Source organism: Canis aureus, chromosome 10 (genome assembly GCF_053574225.1).
Source record: "Canis aureus isolate CA01 chromosome 10, VMU_Caureus_v.1.0, whole genome shotgun sequence".
Classification (NCBI taxonomy): domain Eukaryota; kingdom Metazoa; phylum Chordata; class Mammalia; order Carnivora; family Canidae; genus Canis; species Canis aureus.
The window spans coordinates 9,271,473-9,290,839 of record NC_135620.1 but is presented as its reverse complement, the minus strand read 5'-3'; the positions used below and the strand labels follow the sequence as shown (position 1 = coordinate 9,290,839).

The 19,367-nt window shown below is 39.3% G+C and overlaps 2 long non-coding RNA genes across 4 annotated transcripts in view; one reads left to right on the top strand and one right to left on the bottom strand.

The window, feature by feature from the left end:
* The window catches only part of LOC144321947 (uncharacterized), a 242,919-nt gene that overhangs the window by 34,975 nt on the left and 188,577 nt on the right, over positions 1–19,367 (top strand). The gene's annotated exons all lie outside the window — the stretch shown is intronic.
* Positions 1,430–19,317, bottom strand: LOC144321948 (uncharacterized). 2 transcript variants are annotated; one of them, XR_013387496.1, is made up of 4 exons: positions 18,903–19,317; positions 15,326–15,413; positions 8,344–8,448; positions 1,430–1,621 (listed from the first exon to the last, which is right to left on the bottom strand). It is a non-coding gene; the product is annotated as an uncharacterized LOC144321948 (long non-coding RNA). The 2 variants fall into 2 exon arrangements; XR_013387495.1 differs by lacking the exon at positions 1,430–1,621 and having other exon boundaries at positions 8,322–8,448; positions 18,903–19,312.

Sequence of the window (19,367 nt, the reverse complement as noted above, 5' to 3'; positions counted from 1 at the left end):
GGTAATCACCGCAAGGGGAATGGTGTCATAGCTGTTGACATATACCATTATAGACTTACACTTGGACTCACCATAGGATCCCCTCCCTGAATCACCTGGAGGGAAAACACCTAAGTATAAAGGTGTTCCTTCCCTGCCACCAAGGAAGAAGAGAGAAGAAGCTTTTATGCAGGCCACTCCCAGTGTTGGTGATGTCCTCAGTTTGGGAGGGGACCTTGTAAAAGCTCCTGTAGGACCATGTTTCTTTTCTTCAGGGCATTTCCTCTCAATTTGTCATTACATATTTATTAGTATTACTGTTAAATTAGTCTCCTTGACTTGTCTAAGTCTTCCTCAAGAACAAACTGGTGACTCTCAGTTCCTAACATTTTGCATGGGGTCTATCTCATAAGAGGCATTCAGTAAATACATATAGAATGTCTGAACCAAAGATCCACTGTCTTCCTTTAGGGCATGGAAACAGGACTGGCTTCCCCTTCTGGACTCCATAAGTCTCTAGAGATCTTGAACCATGATGGGGTGCATCCTCAGGAGGGAGATCCTGAAATTTTACCTACAGGCAATCCTCATTATTTGCAGTCTGTATTTATCAATTTGGTTACTTGCTAAAATACATTTGTACCACCTTTGCTTGCAAATTAACAAAGCACGTTTGCAGTCATTTGCAAACATTGAAGAGAATGATCAAAAATGTGAAATGTCTAATCTACATAGTCCCTCCTGGAGTAGAATAAGGTGATGCTCTGCCTTCTTGTATCAGCTCTCATACTGCAAGTGAATTCTCTTTTATGAGCCACTTAGTGCTGTGTTTTTCACATTTTTATGTTTTTGGTTGGTAGTTTTACTGTTTAAATGGCTCCCAAGTGTAGTACTGAAGTACTATCTAGTGTTCTTTAGTGTAAGAAGGCTATTATGTGCTGACAAAGAAAATGCGTGTGTTAGATAATCTTCATCAGGGATGAATTATAGTGCTGTTCACTGTGAGTTCTGTGTTAATGAATCACCAATATATATTAAATAAAGTGTTCTTAAAGAGAAACACACATAAAACATGGTAATGCACTGATTGGTGGATGAAAATATTGTGACAAGAGGCTCGTAGGAACCTAATCCTATATTTCCTGTAGGAGCAATGGTTCAGTATTTGCTAATTAAGTGTTCATGGCAACTTTTGGAGCATAACTACTGCAGCAAGAATCAACTGTACTTTGGTTTTTTGAGTAAAGAGTCAATAGATAGGACTACATTAGTTTGTAGATTATAGAAATATTCATAAAATTACATAATTAACACTAAATCTTTGTATAACCTCTGACAAAAGTACATAGGCATGCTTCTAACATTTTCAGATAATGGAACAAATGAATCCTCCAATCTAATTTTTTCCCATCTCTTGTTTTATCCTATACCATGTAGAAACTTACATGCATGTGTGAACAATTCAAATTCCATGTCCCAGCTCCATTCATACTCCTGCAAATATTTGCCCCTTGGTGATCCCTGTGGTCCAAAGGTGAGTATGCTGGTGGCATGGTCCATACTTGGGAGGCAGGCTAGGGAAAAGGCCTTTGCAAACCTTGGAAGAGGGCTCAGGGCCACTTCTTGGATCCAAATGTTGAGTCTAGAAGGAGGGGGAGACACAGACTTTAGGTGATTGAGTCCTTCTTCACTTATAGATTCCTGGTCCCCAGGAAAAGGTCACAGTCAGAGGAAGGACAGAGTAGGGCCCCCTCCCCCCCAGAATGCTGGGCTCTGCATAGGAGACTAATAAGTTTGCTGAGTTTAAGGTATGGAGTATGATATGGCACACAAGTGTTTTTTTTTTTCTATTTCCATATTAGGTAAGAAACAGAAATTCCTTATGCAGAAATAGTGTTTGAAGTGAATTTTGAGAGATGACTAGGAACTTTCCAGTGTATGGAGTTCAGGACTGGGTTGGGAGGAGAAAATTTTTCAGGCAGAACCAAGTAATATGGTAGTGTTTTCAGTGAGCTGTGAATAATTCTGGAGGGGTACAGCATGGTATGAGAGGCACAGCATGGTATGAGTGGCGTAGAGGCTCAGATGGTGGCAGGGGCTTGCTTGGTCATGGAGGGCATGGCATGCTGAATTGTAGAGTCTCTTCTTTATCTTGCTGGTCCTGGGGAATTATTGAGTGACACGATCCCATCTGTTTTAGTTAAAGCAATATGCATGTTGGATTGGAGAAGCATGGGGTGGAAGTTGGACTTTGGAAGTAGCTATGGGTATACTGTAATTTTTCCAATTGAAAGTTGAAGAAAGGCTGAACCTCAGTCCTAGTCTTTTGGGGTAATGTGAAAGAACATGAACAAGAATGATGAAATACATTTATTATGTTAAAGGAACTGTCCTTTACAAATGTTTTACAGATGTGATTTAATCTTTATGTCAACCTTGAACAACAGGTGCTGTTATTTTCCTCTTTTTTATAGATGGAGAAGTTCAGACAGAGAAGGGTTAAATAAACCACTTGCTACATGGTCTTAATGTGTATGTTTTCTCAAAATTCATGTGTTGAAGCCCTAATCCCCATTGTGATTGTATTTGGAGGTGGGGGTCCTTGGGAGGTGGTTAGTTGTAGAGAGGTCATGAGAGTGGAGACCAGAAGAAGAGGAGGGCAGAGCTCCCTCTCTTCCCCATGTAAGAATACAGTGAGAAGACAGCTGTATGTAACCAGGAAGAGAGCCTTTACTAAGAACCATGCTGGCTCCTGATGTCAGACTTCCAATCTCTAGAACTGTGAGAAATAAATGTTTGTTGTTTAAGGGCACCCAAGCTTAGGATATTTTTCTTACCACAGTCTGAGCTAAAGTACTGATCAGGGTCCTTTTGCTGGTAAGCAGTGAGGTCAGGATTTGAACTAGCTTGAACTCTAGAGCCTACTTTTATTATTAGCATGGTTAAGTCAAAAGTAGAGAAGAGGCAGAATTTGAGAGGTTGCGGAGAGGTCAAATCTTCAGGACCTGGTGTGGATTAGATGTGGAGATGAGACACAGAGGGTGTTCCTCAGGTTGATTCCAGGTGACTTAAGAAGATACTGTTCCAAAAAAAAAAAAAAAAAAAGAAGATACTGTTCCAGTTTGAAATGGGAATATGAAAAGAAGAGTGATTCTGGGGGGGAAGGGGCCATGTTGATCTAGGGGCATTCTGAGTTTGAGGTGACAATCACACATTTGAGTGGAACATCCAGTTGGCAGGTTCTGGAGCCCAGGGAATAGGTCAGTCAGAGGGTGGCATCCAGTGAAAGGTAAGGGCTTCTCATTTCTGATGTGCAACCTTTGGCTAATAGAAAATTAGTGGAAAAGTGGACATATTTAGCCTAGAAGTGACCTGTTCACCTAAAAAGTATTGTAGAATGGACAATAAAGTATTAACTGTGATCTTCGTCACTTATCAGCAGTACACCTGCCGTGAGTTGCTTCACTTTTCCTGGCCTCAACTTCTGAATCTATAAAATGGGAATGATAAAAAACTGTCCCTCACATTATGATTATGAAGATTCATGAGTTCATCCTGGAAGCTATTTACAACAGTGCTTAGTCCAAAATGAGAGATAAGTAATGCTTTTATATATGGCAGATATTTCTATAGGGAAACTAATTCCAGAGTAGAGTCTCTCTCTTCCTGGCTCTGTCTCTCTCTTTTTCTCTGCCAAATATTGACAGTATTTTGGAGGAAAGTCCATCATAAAGCAAGTCTATAAAATAGACTTCTTAATGCCATATTGAAGTGAAGTAGTAACAGGTACATACTATATTCAGATACTCATGCAAAAACAGTCACTTATTTTTTATTCTGTAAATTTCTTCCTGAGCCCTTCTCTGCTGAATACATAAAAAGAAGTAACATTTAATACAACACAAATTTTAGTCCTCTTCAAAAACTTAAAACAGTGGTGACTCATTCTGTCACAGGTAAATGCTACCTATCTGCAGATTTTCTTCCTCTTATAGTTTCCTCTCCAAGATGGAGCCGGGTGTATGGTGGGGGGGCATGGACACCCTTGAAGTGGCAAGAAGAGGGTGGCCTGAGACCCATTGTGGGGCTTTATCCTTTTCTCTGGGCCTCTGGCTTCTGAGGTCATCCTGGTCTGTCTGGTGTTGCCACTTGATCCTCATGTCTATGGCTGGTGAATTCATGATGGAGTCTATCATCCTGATGAGGCATCAGCTTGGCCCTTGCTGGCTCTTGCGCACTGCCTGAGCACTAGTTATGGCTCCTTTCAGCCCTCAGGCTGGGTGATCTGCTCTGTAGCCACAGAGTTGTTTCAGCCCATCATGACAAATCCTGAAATAAACTCCTGAGATAGATCATCTTTGACTATACTCTGTAATCTTACAATGTGGGAAACAGTCTAGGCCCTTCCAGTCTAAAGGAGCAGGTAGGGTTGGGTGTGGAAGGGTGTATGCTTTCTTAGACACAAGCAAGAACATGGCCACAGCTCCTCTCTGAGTCTTCTCTTCAACCTAATTATCATAATTTTTTTTCTACGACTTAAGCCTCTAGAATGTGTGGTCAGGAAGGCCTTGTCTCCTTTCCCCATATCTCTAAATCCAAAGGGGCTGGAGAGAACCTACTTTTCATCTCCCCTTTGGTTTTGTGGGACATTCTCCATGTCATATTCACTTCCATAATGGTGTTAATGTTCCCTAGTCCCTTTTCTGGAACTAAGTGGGAAATGAAAATAACATTGATTATTCTAGTGATACCAATGATGAAAGCCTGTGTTTCTGATTAAAGATAGAACCCTTGAAGAAAAGATAGGACAAGCATAAAACTCTACAAACATGTATGCATGTAAATTAGATTTCTAAATCTTAGAAAGTCATTTTTAAAGAAAAGATTTTATTTATTTATTTTAGTAATTAATACATACTCTTACTAACAATGTGTTCCTAAAGAAGTTACTTAGCTCTTTATATCTATGATGCCCCATTTATTTGTAAAGTGGGTGTATTGATACCTGTGTCGTAGGGTTACTGTGAGGATTTGATTAGAACAGCATCTGGCACATAGTAGGCACTATATCAGCATTTGCTGCATTCATTATAATTTGAGGAGGCTGAGTCTTAACCTCTTAACCAATGCTTTCCTTTATGTCTGCAAAAATGGGTGTTAAAGTTTACTTTTTAAAGTAATTATTCTTTTTGTTATTTTTTTATTATATGTCATTGGAGCAGCTGAACATTTGAGACATACCTGAGATTTTGAGAGTTTGGAAAACAAAAGTAACTTGACTTAATGTAGAGCTTCATTCCCATTGCCTCACTGTTTTTTTTTTTTTTTTTTTCTTTTAAGATATCCGAGGTCCTATTAATTCTGGGATGCCATGATTCTTTCTGCCTCTTTCTTCCTCTCCCTCAAATTCTTTGAACACTAAATAATTCAGGCATTACAATGATTTTTGGTCATTTTTTACTCAATTTATATACAAAATTATTTCAAGTGGGGAAAGATCTGATGTCATAGCATTTGCTAATCATAGCTACACCGTCAAAGGTTGTATCAAAGATACAAAAAGTTGGAAGACACGAATGTTGGGTGTTGGAGGAAGGTGAGAGTATTAAACCATTTGTTTTGTTTTGTTTTTTTTGTGCATGTATGGCAGTTTTAAGTTATTAGTTTTTAAAATCAGTACTTTTTAATGGAAACAACTTGACCAAAAATCTGTCACAGAATTTTGAGACCCATTAAAACAAAAGTTTAATGAGAAAAAAAAAATAGAAATGAACCTTTTAACTATTTTTACTGAACTTTTGAAAAATTAATTCTGATAGTTTTACAACTAATTCTTTTGAGTTATTCTCCACTTCAAATTAAAATGCTGTATCACAGTAAGCTCCAAATCAGCTTCTATAGTTCTCTCCCAAATTCTAGCTATTGAAAGCTAATTTTTCAAAGTGGAAAGTGGAAGGTTTAGGTATAAAGTCCTCTTGTGGGCAGCCCCAGTGGCTCAGCGGTTTAGCGCCGCCTTCAGCCCAGGGCCTGATCCTGGAGACCTGGGATCAAGTCCCACATCAGGCCTGCACGGAGCCTGCTTCTCCCTCTGCACGGAGCCTGCTTCTCCCTCTGCCTGTGTCTCTGCATATCTCTCTCTCTCCCTCTGTGTTTCTCATGAATAAATAAATAAAATTAAAAAAAAAATAAAGTCCTCTTGTTTATTTTATTTTATTTTTTTTAATTTTTTTTTAACTTTTATTTATTTATGATAGTCACAGAGAGAGAGAGAGGCAGAGACATAGGCAGAGGGAGAAGCAGGCTCCATGCACCGGGAGCCCAATGTGGAATTCGATCCCGGGTCTCCAGGATCGCGCCCTGGGCCAAAGGCAGGTGCTAAACCGCTGCGCCACCCAGGGTTCCCCCTCTTGTTTATTTTAGATGGAATTTTATCAGAGTTTATCTGTAATATTGAAAATCACAGAGGTAGAACATTTTTCTTCTGTGTCTTCTCATTTCCAAGGTCTTGATCCAAGGGCTAGGGAAAATAGGATATGATTCAGCAAGAATAGCTAGTATATTCACAGTGTGTGCATGTATATAAGACTCGTTATAAGGAAAAATTGTTGACTTCTGATAGTTGCCTTTTGCTGGGCATTTTTACATTCATCTCCCCATATGGTTACAATGGCTAGCTGAATTATCTTCTCAATTGGGGTTTCACCTTAAAATTCTGAGCCATTTTCTTGGGTCTCTGAGAGCCTGGACCTTAAGCTTCATTCTTGCTATGTGATTATAGGATTTCAATTTTTATTTGGTCTTAAACAATCTTTCCTTTCTGCTCTCTGTCCATATCCTTTTATTAATGACTTTAAAAAGCTTTCTTCCTTTTTTGGGTAGCAAGAATAACACTTTTATTTCATTTAAAAATAGTAGTTTATTTTTTTATTTTTTAAAATAATTTATTCATGAGAGACAGAGAGAGAGAGAGAGAGAGAGAGAGACTGAGAGAGGCAGAGGCAGAGACACAGGCAGAGGGAGAAGCAGGCTCCATGCAGAGAGCTCGATGCGGGACTCGATCCTTGGACTCCAGGATCATGCCCTGTGCTGAAGGCAGGCGCTAAACCGCTGAGCCACCCAGGGATCCTCAATAGTAGTTTATTTTTTAAAAAAGTCTTTGAGCACAAAATTGCTCAAGTATTATAATGATTTTAGTTATCTCTGAATTGACTAATAATGTGAATTATTTCTAATCACAGAAATTATGATGATGTTGCATTCCATCATAGGAGCTGCAGCAGTATGGGACAAATACAAGAAAGAAAAGAACCCGAGGGGAGGGACACGTCCTCATGAGAAGAAGTGTTGGTAATCAGCACTGTCAGAGATCAAACCAAATTAATACTATCTTTCCAAAGATAACACATATTTGTAGATTACCTTCAACCTTTGCCTTAGGGGGGAAAATTAATTTTCTCTGTTGATGTATTTAAACAAAGTCTACCCATAACAAAATGTTTCCTCTCTAGATAACTGTCAAGGCAAAAGACAGGCTCAAGACAAGACAGGCTCAAGACTTCTGATGTGTGTGTGTGGGCATGTACCAACTTCCCCTACCCACTGCCCCACCAGGTTTCTCTCAGGGTGCTGCCACATGGCTGGCAGAAAACCCCTGAGTTCGCTGGGGTGGATTTTTAGCATCCTTATATGGAGGCCTCCTCTTTGGGTGCTTTTGGTAGTCTGCCTGCTGCCAAAGGGAAAACATGAATGTGACATTTGGAAACATGAGATAGCTGTTATGTTTTTATATACTGTGAAAGGTTACACACACACACATAGAGGCATATAGTGTAATACGGAATGAAATCTTTAATGGAAAATGTTGTACTGACATGGTGCAGAGATGTGTGTGTATGTGGTGGTGGTGGTGGTGGTGGTGGTAAGGCTGTACCATTCCAACCTACTGAGATTTTCATATAGAGATTATTTATATGTGGTTGGTATGTGGAATGTACCTCTCTTGCCAAGTACTCTAGTTGGGTATCTTATTTCCTGGGTAATATAATTAGGAAAGCAAAACCCATAGAATTTAAGATGTTAACACATCTCTTCAGCTCTGAGTGAGAAATCACTTTACATGAGACAAGAATATATTAATTTGTATTCCAAGCAGAGATGGAAAAATATCTTATAAATTTTTAATCCACCAAGTGGCATGTATTATCCTGAGTTAGTATTGTCCTGGATCAGGCTGCATTTTGTACCTGATTGTTCTCCATTTGGAGAGGCAGCTACTGTAATGCAGAGGATAGAGCCACCTCTTTCCCCTACTCCCAACCTCAAGAAATACCAAAATGATGGGCTTTAATGAAGGGTTAAAATTACTGGAGTTTATTCTTCTTCATTTCCCTTTTCACCAGTGAGCTTAACTGAAGCAACATGGATTTTTCTTTTCTGCATCCGAACACTGAAGTTAAAATGTATTCCACGCTGAAAGAAAAAAAAAAAAACCCTCATAGTAAAGAAAGGAATGTATATATGTATATATGTACATATATATGTATATATGTGTAGTTTAATTAGAACTTTTTAAAAACAGAGTATGTTACTATAATAACAAGATTCATGACATTGGCTCTAAGATATGAAAAATTGAAAGCATTACCAATAGTTATCAATTATTAATTTTAAATGATTAATATTATTTGTTAAGACTAAGTATAGCCTTAATTAAATACATCGTATTTTTGTCATTATTAAATTCTGCAGAAATAAATCTTCACTACTTAAAACTCAAGTGTTTACAGAAGAAATTCTCAAAGTTACTAGAAAGATATATAATATCAAATAGGTCATTAATTTTTCTCATTTATGGCCAGAAGTAGGAGATTGAAATATCTTAGGGAAATCTCATAGGTGAGTATGAATATATCCTGCAACCAAAGGGCAAATGAGGAAATAAGGTTCTAAGTGTAGCATAGTGCTATTATCCTTAGTTATTCAGGTTTTTCTGTCAAGGAATAGGGGTATTTTCAGAGGATGGAGAAGGGTTTCTCTGGGAACATAACTGAAGGAGGAGCCAGGATGAATATTTCCAGCCTGAGATGTCTTGGTGAGTGATGGTGCCCCTGATGTTCCTTCTGTGAACTCTTAAGATGGCCACAGTGAGAGAAACATGCTTTTGTTATCGTGAGGCTTTCTTAAAAAGAGCATTGTAATAAAATAGCATTTGGCAGTAAAACTCAATATTCAGTAAAATATATTTAAAATTGTACTGATTAAATTTCCCTGGGTATCATAGGTTATGACATTCTTCTCTGAGACATAAGGTCAGAATTTCACTGGTGCCAGAAATTAAGACCTACTGAAATGTTAGGTCATGGGAATGGTCTGGTCCCCAGTAGGAAGGGGAACCCCCTGATGGCCAAAAGGACCTTTGATGTTTTGCCCCTAGCAAGTTCTGCCTCACCTCTATTTCTGATCTTCCGCTGAATAACCTCCTAACTAACCTAATTGGTGGTCCTCCCGCTGGCTACCTCCAATTCAAATGAGAATGGCTAGATAATTAAGCCCTTTCTTAGCTGCCTTAAGCCTGGCCTTTGTGACAGTGTGGTCAGCAAGCCAGCTGACCCTGCAAGTCCCCTTTGTCATCATCCCCTTAGTTTGCTGAGGTGGATTTTTGGCATCCTTACATAGAGGTCTCCTCGCTGGATGCTTTTGTCAGTCCCTACCCGGTGCCAAGCAAACAACTCTCTTAACACTGGACATGCCCAAGTGAATAAAGCACCATAAATTACATCCCCTAAGGGCCTTAAACTTGACTACCTCCTTCCCTTACCTTGTTCACCAGCTTCGACTCCATTTGAATAGCATTTCTTCACACTACATTCTTAACAAGGTTATTTACTCTGCATGCCCAATGAGATTGTACCTTATGTAATAATTTCTCAGCTTTGAGAGATCCCTGAGAGGGCCAACTTGTTGGCTACTAAAAGAAGGTGGCCTTTATGGCTGGATGTGCCTTCGTAGCCCAAGTCTTTGGCCATTTAAGAATGTCACAGTGGTATATGGAGACTTTTACATTCTCCACGATAGATCTGTTTCGCTAGTCATAGTAACCAGGGGTGAGTAACAATCTGTGCCAGCTGTGTAGTTAAGTATGTCAATTTATTTTAAAAAAATGGCTCTGTAGAGTCAACTCGATTATTTATGGAAATAGGAGAAAGGAATGACAGCGATAATCAGAATCCACTTGTAATTTCAGACCTCATTTGGGTTAGTTCAACCCACTGACTGGCTCCTAGAAGGTAAGAGAAGTAAATGGGTCAGACAGTGGGCTCATTAAACTCTCAGGATGTTGAGATCCTTGGATGTGCGAGAAAACCTTTCTTAGTTTTATAACTGTGTACCGAGTTGTTTAGACAGATTTGACAGATATATCTAGGCTTGGCACAGGGTAGGTGTTGTACATATTCTAATTCCCCTGAATGGTTCTTGCCTTATTTGTATGTTCGATGAATTTATTCACCTTGATAGTACCCAGATACTACCTACATCCCAAATACTCATCACTGCTAAACTCTCTGCTTCCCTCCACTTTTGATCTGATGCACAGAGGGGGCCCTCTTACCACCTAAAACACCACCCTTCTGTTCTCTTCTTCCCCTTTTGTCCCAATATATTTTCATTTTGTTCTTTCTCGTCTTGCTTCTCTGCCACGGAGTGGAGGACTTGGCCCCATGGGGTGCCATTGAGCGAGGAAGGCGAGAGATGGCAGCAAGAAGTAGGATAAAGGCCTTAACACTTGGCACAGCAAAAAAAAAAAAAAAAGACTTGGCATAGCTGCAGAATTTTTATATTCAAAAGGTAGGTACCTCTTGAACATGGATCAAGTGGGAGTTGTATGTTGTCCTACTTTTGACAGCGCTTGAGGATATAGTTGTGATTGCAGGGCAAAAGGGGAATAGAACAGAGTAGACCCAGAATCCCCTCAAACACAAAATATGAAAACAGTGATTTCAACAAAAACACTGCCTGAAAAAAAAATCTGAGCTCAGAATTCTACTATGTTACTCTGGAGCCCTCACTTCAAATGGAAAAGGCACAGACCTTTTGGCTCTCTGTGCTTGCACCTGCCCTTCCACAGGTTGAAGCAGGGTTGTAGGATTGCAGGTATGCTGGGAAGAAGGAAGCCCAGCCTGTGGAAGGGGAATGACAACTTCATGCGGCTGTGGAAAAGGAACTGTGAGGAGGCTGCCTGTGGATTCACCTGAAATTCTGCCAGCTATTCTGAATGAGACCATTCTCGTGCTCAAATAAAACAATCCTGATTCAGGCTATTCAACGATCTATTGAAGAAGCAGTTAATGGGGAGAAAGTTGTCAAATCTTTGGCTTCTGCAGCTGTTTATAGTAGAATCTGGAACGAGATGGTGTATAATTTAACCCCAAATGATCGCATTTTAATTTCAGCAGATTGCCATTGTGCAGTGTTCTGAGAGAGCTCCTTGCTATCATGAGTCGTGCCTCTTGGAAGGCAAGATGTAGTCTCAATGGCCACAGATCTTGGAGCTTAGAGTCCTGGCTTTCTGCATAAGCTCTTCTGCTTTCTGGCTTGCTCTTGCTCAGGGAGCACCTCCACCTCTCTGGATCTCAGTTTTCCCTGAACTTTGGCAAACTGAGACACTGACAATCACAGCAGAGCATTGTTAGGATGGTTAGTTGGAATTATGCAGGTTCAAAGTGCTCAGCCCTTTACCACAGTGTGTGACTTGCATCTGCACAGAACACGTCTCTACTTTTTTTCTTTACTTTTCCTGAACCAAGTAGGAAAGACCACAAGTAGAGGAAACACAGTCTTTTTTTTTTTAAAGGCAATTTGAGTTCTGTCAAATTGTTGACCAGTGTTCTCAGACTTCCATGAAATCTTACCTGAAAACTCTCTATAAAACAGAACTCTGTTTAGAACATATCACCACGTGTGGCTGAGGTATAATACCACCACAGAAATGGAACTTCGGTTGGGGGCCTGGGGTTTCCACTGTTTTAGTCCCTCAAGCAGCATTTACCCTGTGACCTGTGAGAAGCACTCCCAATTCCTTGAATGGAGTGACTGTGGAGTTGCATACCGAAATGTACTCCCAGGTATCTCCATGAGCTACTCCAACTCTGTGCCTCTGGTGATTGGAATTACTTGTTCTCCCCTCATTTGCTTATGTATCAGAGATATCTTAATGGTATCCTACACTGGACTCATAGAGAATATGTTGGAACTCTGTACCACACATTCTCTCTGAAACCAAAGGGAGAGAAGCACATGCCTAGGGGATCCTGAAGCACCATGTGTTTAGACCCAGGATATTTCCTTGAGGGCATTCCATTTTTAAGCAATGGGAGCCAGCTATCAGCACATTTCTCAAGGATTATTGCTTGTGCTTGGGCATACGCTGACACCTGAGGTCAAGATGAGCTAGGATATTTACTCAATCCCTGGGATGTAGTGCATTTCCTGCTGATAATATATAAATAAAATATTTTAGTAGAAAGTTATGAATTCCTCTATATGTGCTCATCTATGCTTAACTCAGTGGAACATCAGTACCCAGAATGTTAAATCCTTTTTACACAATTGGATTGTATACTTATGCATACTAATAAGGTATGAATTCAGGATGTTTATCTTCTTCCTGAGGATTATAAATTCTTTTGGCAGGTACTGTCTCTTTCTATTTCACTGTGTAATATGTGCCTAGAGGCAACTATTCTTTGCCAGAGTGTATCCTTCAAACCACAGAAATCAATGTGGTTAAAGAATGTCCTGAAATGTGTGTTTCAAATAGGTTGCGTTTTTCCCTCACCAGTACATGCACCACCATTGGTGGCTGTCTTCCCATAGCTGTTATATCTATCATGTTGGTTTTCAAGATAAGTCCTTTATTTTATGATCATTTAAAGTGAAATAAAAATTGGTAGAGTGTAGAATGCCATACTTTGTTTTTGATTTGGGACAAATACTTAAATGGCTATTGTAAGAGCCAAATTTTCTTTTCTTTTTTTTTAAAGATTTATTTATTTATTTGAGAGTGAGACAGCGGAGAAGGGGCTAAGGGAGAGAGAGAGAGAGAGAGAGAGAATCTCAAGCAGACTTCCTGTTGAATGTGGAGCCTGATTCAGGGCTCAATCCCAGAACCCTGAGACCACAACCTGAGCTGAATCAAGAGTAAGACGCTTAACCAACTGAGCCACTCACGTGCCTCAAGAGCCAAATTTTAATGCTCAACTGCAGTTGACTATATTTTGAAATTTGAAAAATGTATTTATGCTCTCACTGTATTTGGTTTTCATTTGTTTGTTTTGTTTTTGCCTGTCTTCTTGTATCTGTGAACTAGAGTAAAGATCTTGGTTACCAGTTCTTTTGGTGTTTCCAATCCAATCTGTATCAAGCATTTGAGTGAGAGGTCATATGTTTGGGGTCAAATTGCTAGATCATTGAGCACTCAGCCTATTCTTAATCTCAGGAGAGGAGCAGTCCTGGGTTATAGAAAGATAAAGAATAAGAGGAAGAAGGAGAAGAAAAACTTTTATGCATCTACATTTTCTGAATCCAGGGGCCCTTATGACTACATCAACTGTTTGCAAGTGGTCAGTGCTTTCTTGTGGATACGTAAGTCAATATCCACTGGTGTGGTTCTATCATATTTTTTGTTATCTTTACAAATTTGAAAGCAATGGTAGGCTTTAGCAACTCATGATTTAGTAATAGATGCTTATAATTGTCTGCCAGGCATCCAAGGTTGGGCTTCCACAGTGGTGGTAGGGACTGTGTGCTTACTATTGGCAGTACATCAATTTGACATACTGGTTATTTGCTTCCTCCACTCTGCTAACCACAGTGGATCTCAGCCCTTATATGTGAAACCAAGAGAAGTGATTTGAAATGAAAATGAATATTAATAATCTATCACATAGGTGGCTGCTGGCTGTAATTCATTCTAAGTAATGCTGGTGAGGACTCTGAACACATGCCTGAGAGTCTTCAGACATACGACTGATTCTATCACACAAAAGCAGCTATGTACAACTACACTGCAGCAAGCTTCAGTGTGTATCAGCCTATATCAGTTTTAGGAACATCATTTTCTTAGATCTGATATCACCAGAGATAAACACGCCATCATAATTCTGTCACAGAGAGAGATTTTTGAGTGTGGTGGTATTATACCTCTGCCACACATGATGATATGTTCTAAATAAAGGTCTGATAATTGTAGACATTATCTCTATTTTGAAGACGAGTAATTTGGAAGTTGTGTGGAAATAATGCATCCATTATTTTATACACACACACACACACACACACACATGCATCCAAATTGCATACTGGGGAAAAAAAAGTATTTTTTCCCCCCTGAGATTGCATCAGAGGTCAGGACGGAAAAGTAGAAGCTTGCTCAGTTTATGAGGAAAGAGCTAGGTTCACTGGTGATGAGGCGTTAATCAGGAAGAGGATCCCAGAATGAGCTGGGAAAGGTAGCAAGCCAGATCTGGAAGGATAGAGTCTCATGGCCCCAGGGGAACCTTGTACTTTCCTGTGTCTTTGATACAGAGGTTGGCAATTGTTTTGCTTCAAAGTGGGAAGGGAGTGTGTGGACCAGAAAAAATAGTGCAGGGTGGGTATAAGCAACAGGAAGAATTCTTAAGGTAAATCTGCAGGTTGTTAAAAGCCCACGCAGAGTGCTGGTACAGAGTTTCTGTGGTGGTCTGTATGAGGCACCAAGGGGATTCCAGGCCTCTGCAACAGACCAAGTAGTAGGGACAATGACAATGACAGAGGTAGCAAGAGCTACCAGCTAACATGTGACAAATTCTAGGTGTAAATTACTGTGGTTAGCACTCGACATGCATAATCTTATTTAATACAGTAGTCACAGAAAGATAATATGCCCATTTTACAAATGAGGGAATTGAAGCATAGAGAGGTTAAATTGCTTCCTTGAGGTCATACAACCAGTAATAACAATAATTTAATCAAAAAGGAACCAAATTGCTCTTAGGTGTTTGTAGCTCTATAGTGGATTTTTTTTTTTTTTTCTGGAAGAGTAACGCAATTGATTCTCAATTTTAGCTGTGCTTTTAGAGTCATTTGGGGAACTTTAAAAACTGGTGCCTGATCCTACCTTCCAGACATTCTTTAGTTGATCTGAGGTGGGATTGGGAATTTTCAGAGCTTCCTGGGAGATTACACTAAAGTGTAATGGCGAAGGCTGAAAACCCCTGCTTTAAGGTAGATTCTCTTCTGTTTTTTTCCAGTAGGATTTCATTTGACTTCATCATTTGATTTAATCATAACTGTGAATCACGTGTCTTACCTGTTCCCTCTAGCAGAATGTAGACTCTATTCCTGTTTAGGAGTCCCATTTAGTGCTGGATAAATGAAAATGAAAGAGTATCATCCTTCTGTAAAAATAGTTAATAACCAGTCAGAAAGTATCCATGCTCCAGTTTTTAAAGCCAATATTTAACAGTTGTTTGGAATAGTAATTTATTTAAAGGGGTGTGGGGTCCTGGCAATCTCTCTTTGTGTGGGACCATCTAAGACAGTCAGATGGAGGAGAAGATGAGGAGGAAGAGAAAGACCAGGAAGCCAGTGAGGTCAATGGTGTGGAACTCTATTCCTAAGAGGAACATCCATTATACAAGGATTTTTCAGGATGAGAAGTGGGTTATTTGGTTTAAAATGGCATTTTAAATTTCAACCTAATATTTGATTCAAACTCTTACATCCATGTAAACAAGGAAACTTGTTGGATGAAGACAATCTGGGCAGGGAACCTTCGGTTTAACCAACCCTGCAGGGAAAGGCTTAGCTTTTCACCCAGTGCAAGTTGGTGTGGGCTGGACTGGGCTGGGTTGGGCAGGGGATCATCAGAAGCAAGGCTCTACTGTGTCTACTTTAGTCCTGGGCTACGATGAATACGACCAAAAGGCATCTTTCAGCCTGGAGAATAATTCAGGCCCCAACAGCTCATCAATCTGCTATTGCTTTGCAGAGCAAAAATTTAATACATAATAAATAATTTCTCGCTGCCTCAAAAGGAATGAAAATTTCTTTGTAAGAATATTTCCTATTTTAAAGTTAACCACCATCACACCATTAATGCTTGATCATACACTTAATTTGAAATCCAAATACTGCAGATTTAAACTAAAATTCTACTCGTAGAATGAAATGATTCACTTGGTATGTTGTGATTTCTGCATATAGTTTCAATACTCACAGAGATAAGATATGGAGGAGAAACAAAGTGGAGCTGAATGGGAAACACACTGAGTCAGGGTATGTGTTTCTATAATTAGTGTCATCAACTATTTTAAAATTCATTTAATAGGCATTTTAATAATACTTAGTATGTACCAGGCACTATTATGAACACAATATAAATATTAATTCCTTCAGTCGTCATATCAACTCTGTGAAGTGGATATTATCACTATCATTCCTATTTTATAAATAAGAAACCAAGGCACAGAGAGGTTAAGTGACCTGTTGAAGATCATACATCTTATGAGTGATACAGCCAGGACTTGATCCTCAGCTCTGGCTCCAGGACCTGCATACCTAACTACTAAACACATCATCTCTCTAGGAAAAAAAACACTTCCCAGATTTACATGCTCTCTTGTGAAAGCTGAGAGATTGCTTCCTCTGGAAAAAGCCCATTCTTGTCAGTTCAGTTGAAGATATCCCATGCCTGAGATGAAATCTATAAGATTGTTGAACAGTGATGAATGGCACTATAGGCTCATCTTGAAGGAATGGCCATCTGGCTGTCAGACATGCACTCATTGGATCAGTCCTCCCCTCCATGGTGGGAGTGGCTAAGACTAGAAAGGTGAACTCACATGTGTGTTTGCAGATAGGCTAAAAGAGAAAGAAAACATGTATGGGATAGATACAGTAAAAACATCCTCTAGGAAGTAGGCTGAGGTATGTGGCAAGTGGAAACTCACTTTTCTTTATATATTTTCTCTGCTGCAAAAGTATTTTTTTCAATACAATGCAGGTACTAGTTACATAATATTTTCAATAAAAAGGGATATCACTCTGTATATGTGTCAATTGGGGTAAGACTGGACAGGGAAGCTAGGTGGCCTTTGCAGTCATACATGTAGAAACTGTCAGTGTCTGAGCAGAGAGAGAGCAGATGAGGACAGGGTTTGGGGGTTTGGGTTTGGGGCCATTAAGAAGAAGCAAACTTGAGTCATTGGCAAAAGTGAAAGAACTGAGATGCATGATCTTAATGCCAGGTGGCATTGCCACTTGATGCACATGCATGTGTTTGAACCCTGGATGGACCATATTTTGACAACTTGGCAGTAGGAAATGTGCATGGAGGTAGTCTATGCCTGTCCAAGCTGGCAGACATTTTTTAAAAAGTTTATTTATTTGAGAGAGAGAGAGAAGGGTGGAGAGGCAGAGGGAAAGAGAGAGAGTTAAGTAGACCCCACCCTGAGCATGGAGCCTGACATGGGGTTCAATCCCAGGACCCCAGGATCATGACCTGAGCAAAAACCAAGAGTCAGACAGTTAACCGACTGCACCACCTCAATGCCCCCAAGCTGGCAGACATTTTTGTTTATGCCCATGTCTGTAAGTCTAGTAGGAGAATTAGTTGTCATGAATTAAAATATATATGATTAAGTATTTTTTAAAGCTATGGTTAATCAGATCATGACAGAGTTAAATGAATACATTTAAACCCTTATTAATGCTCCTAATTCTAAGCATTTACAGTTAAAATCAGTATTTTTCTCAAAGCAATGACTCTAGGTACTGGATTGTATCATTTAAGCATATCTGTGACAAATATGCTAATTGGGAAATGATTTCACATCTAACTTTTCTATTAGGTAAACTGAAAAAATTAAAGGGTTTGAGAAAACCACATACAGCAATCTATTATTTTATGTAGAAGTAAATTTTTGTCAATAATTAATATGTGTTTAAAATACTGTAAACATATGAACTCTATAATACTGTATGAATTCGAAGAAGGCAGGAAAAATGACTGTTAATTAACTGTTGGATTAATGTTTATTATAACTAGGAATTTATATTTAGAATTGTCAAAATTAGGATAGAGTGGAATTGTATTTTTTATATGTTATAATACTTTGGATCCCCTCATATAAATAATGTGTCAGCATTAATAAAAATATCCTTTTAAGGGGTGCCTGGGTGGCTCAGTCTGTTAAGCATCTACCTTTAGTTGGTATCATGATCTCAGGATCCTGGGACTGAGCCCTATGTCAGGCTCCCCACTCAGTGGGCAGCCTGCTTCTCCTTCTCTTCCCCACTAGTGTTCTCTCTCTCGCTATCTCTGTTGCTATCTCTGTCTCTCTCTCTCAAATACATAAATAGCATCTTAAGAAAATAAAGAATATCCCTTAAAAATGGAGCTTAACCATTTTGCTGTTGTTTCCATTCTTTGTTTTCCTAAGTGGGTCTCAAGTATAAGTTCTTTCTGGCTTCAGGTAAAAAGGAATTTGGAAAGTTTGTTTAGTGTAATAATTAAGAGTGTGAGCTCTAGAGACAGACTGCATAGATTCCAGTCCTAGTTCCAGTACTTACTAGCTGCATGGCCTTGGAAAAATTATATAATTTTTGTGTGTCACAGCTTCGTAATCTATAAAAGGGGAATAAAAGTGGTACCAACTTCTACAGATGTAGGAATTACACTAGTTACTATATAAAGCAATTAGAACAGTGCATACATATAGTAAATGTTCACGTAACATCACATATCAGTATTAGTCCAAAGCTAATGACTAAGAATAGCTTTTGACTAATAATCAAATCTCAACATCTTTGACTTAAGATCTTGGAATAATGTGCTTTTAAGTAAGCCTATTATGAAAGCCTAAAAAGAGAACAGTGCAGCTCACCCTTGTTGGGTGCTTACTCTGTGTCAGGTTCTTTTCTAGGTACCTCACATGTAATCTTTTAGTATATGTCAAGAAATAAAGAATAAAAGGAATAAAAAGGCATAGAAAAACTGAGATAAACATAACAGAGAAGATTTTTCCCTAAACCTAAAAGAATCCCTAAGTTGGCATGAGAGATGGTGAGTCTTGGTAGGAGGATGGTCTTGGGTACAGTTTCTCAGCAACTGAGAAGACGCTGCTGATTGGTGTTTCCAGGTCCATGAGATCATAGGCGCTTTTGTAAAAGATTCCTGACGGAAAGATAAGGAAGGCTGAAAGGAAGGAACATCCTAGTAGGTTCCCTGTTCCAACTCATCTTGTCCTGCAGATTAGACGGCTGTCACTAGAGGGCACAGTGCCCACGTTTGCACACAAGGACTAGATCTGCTCTTCTGTACATGGACATCTCTAGAAGATTTCATTTAG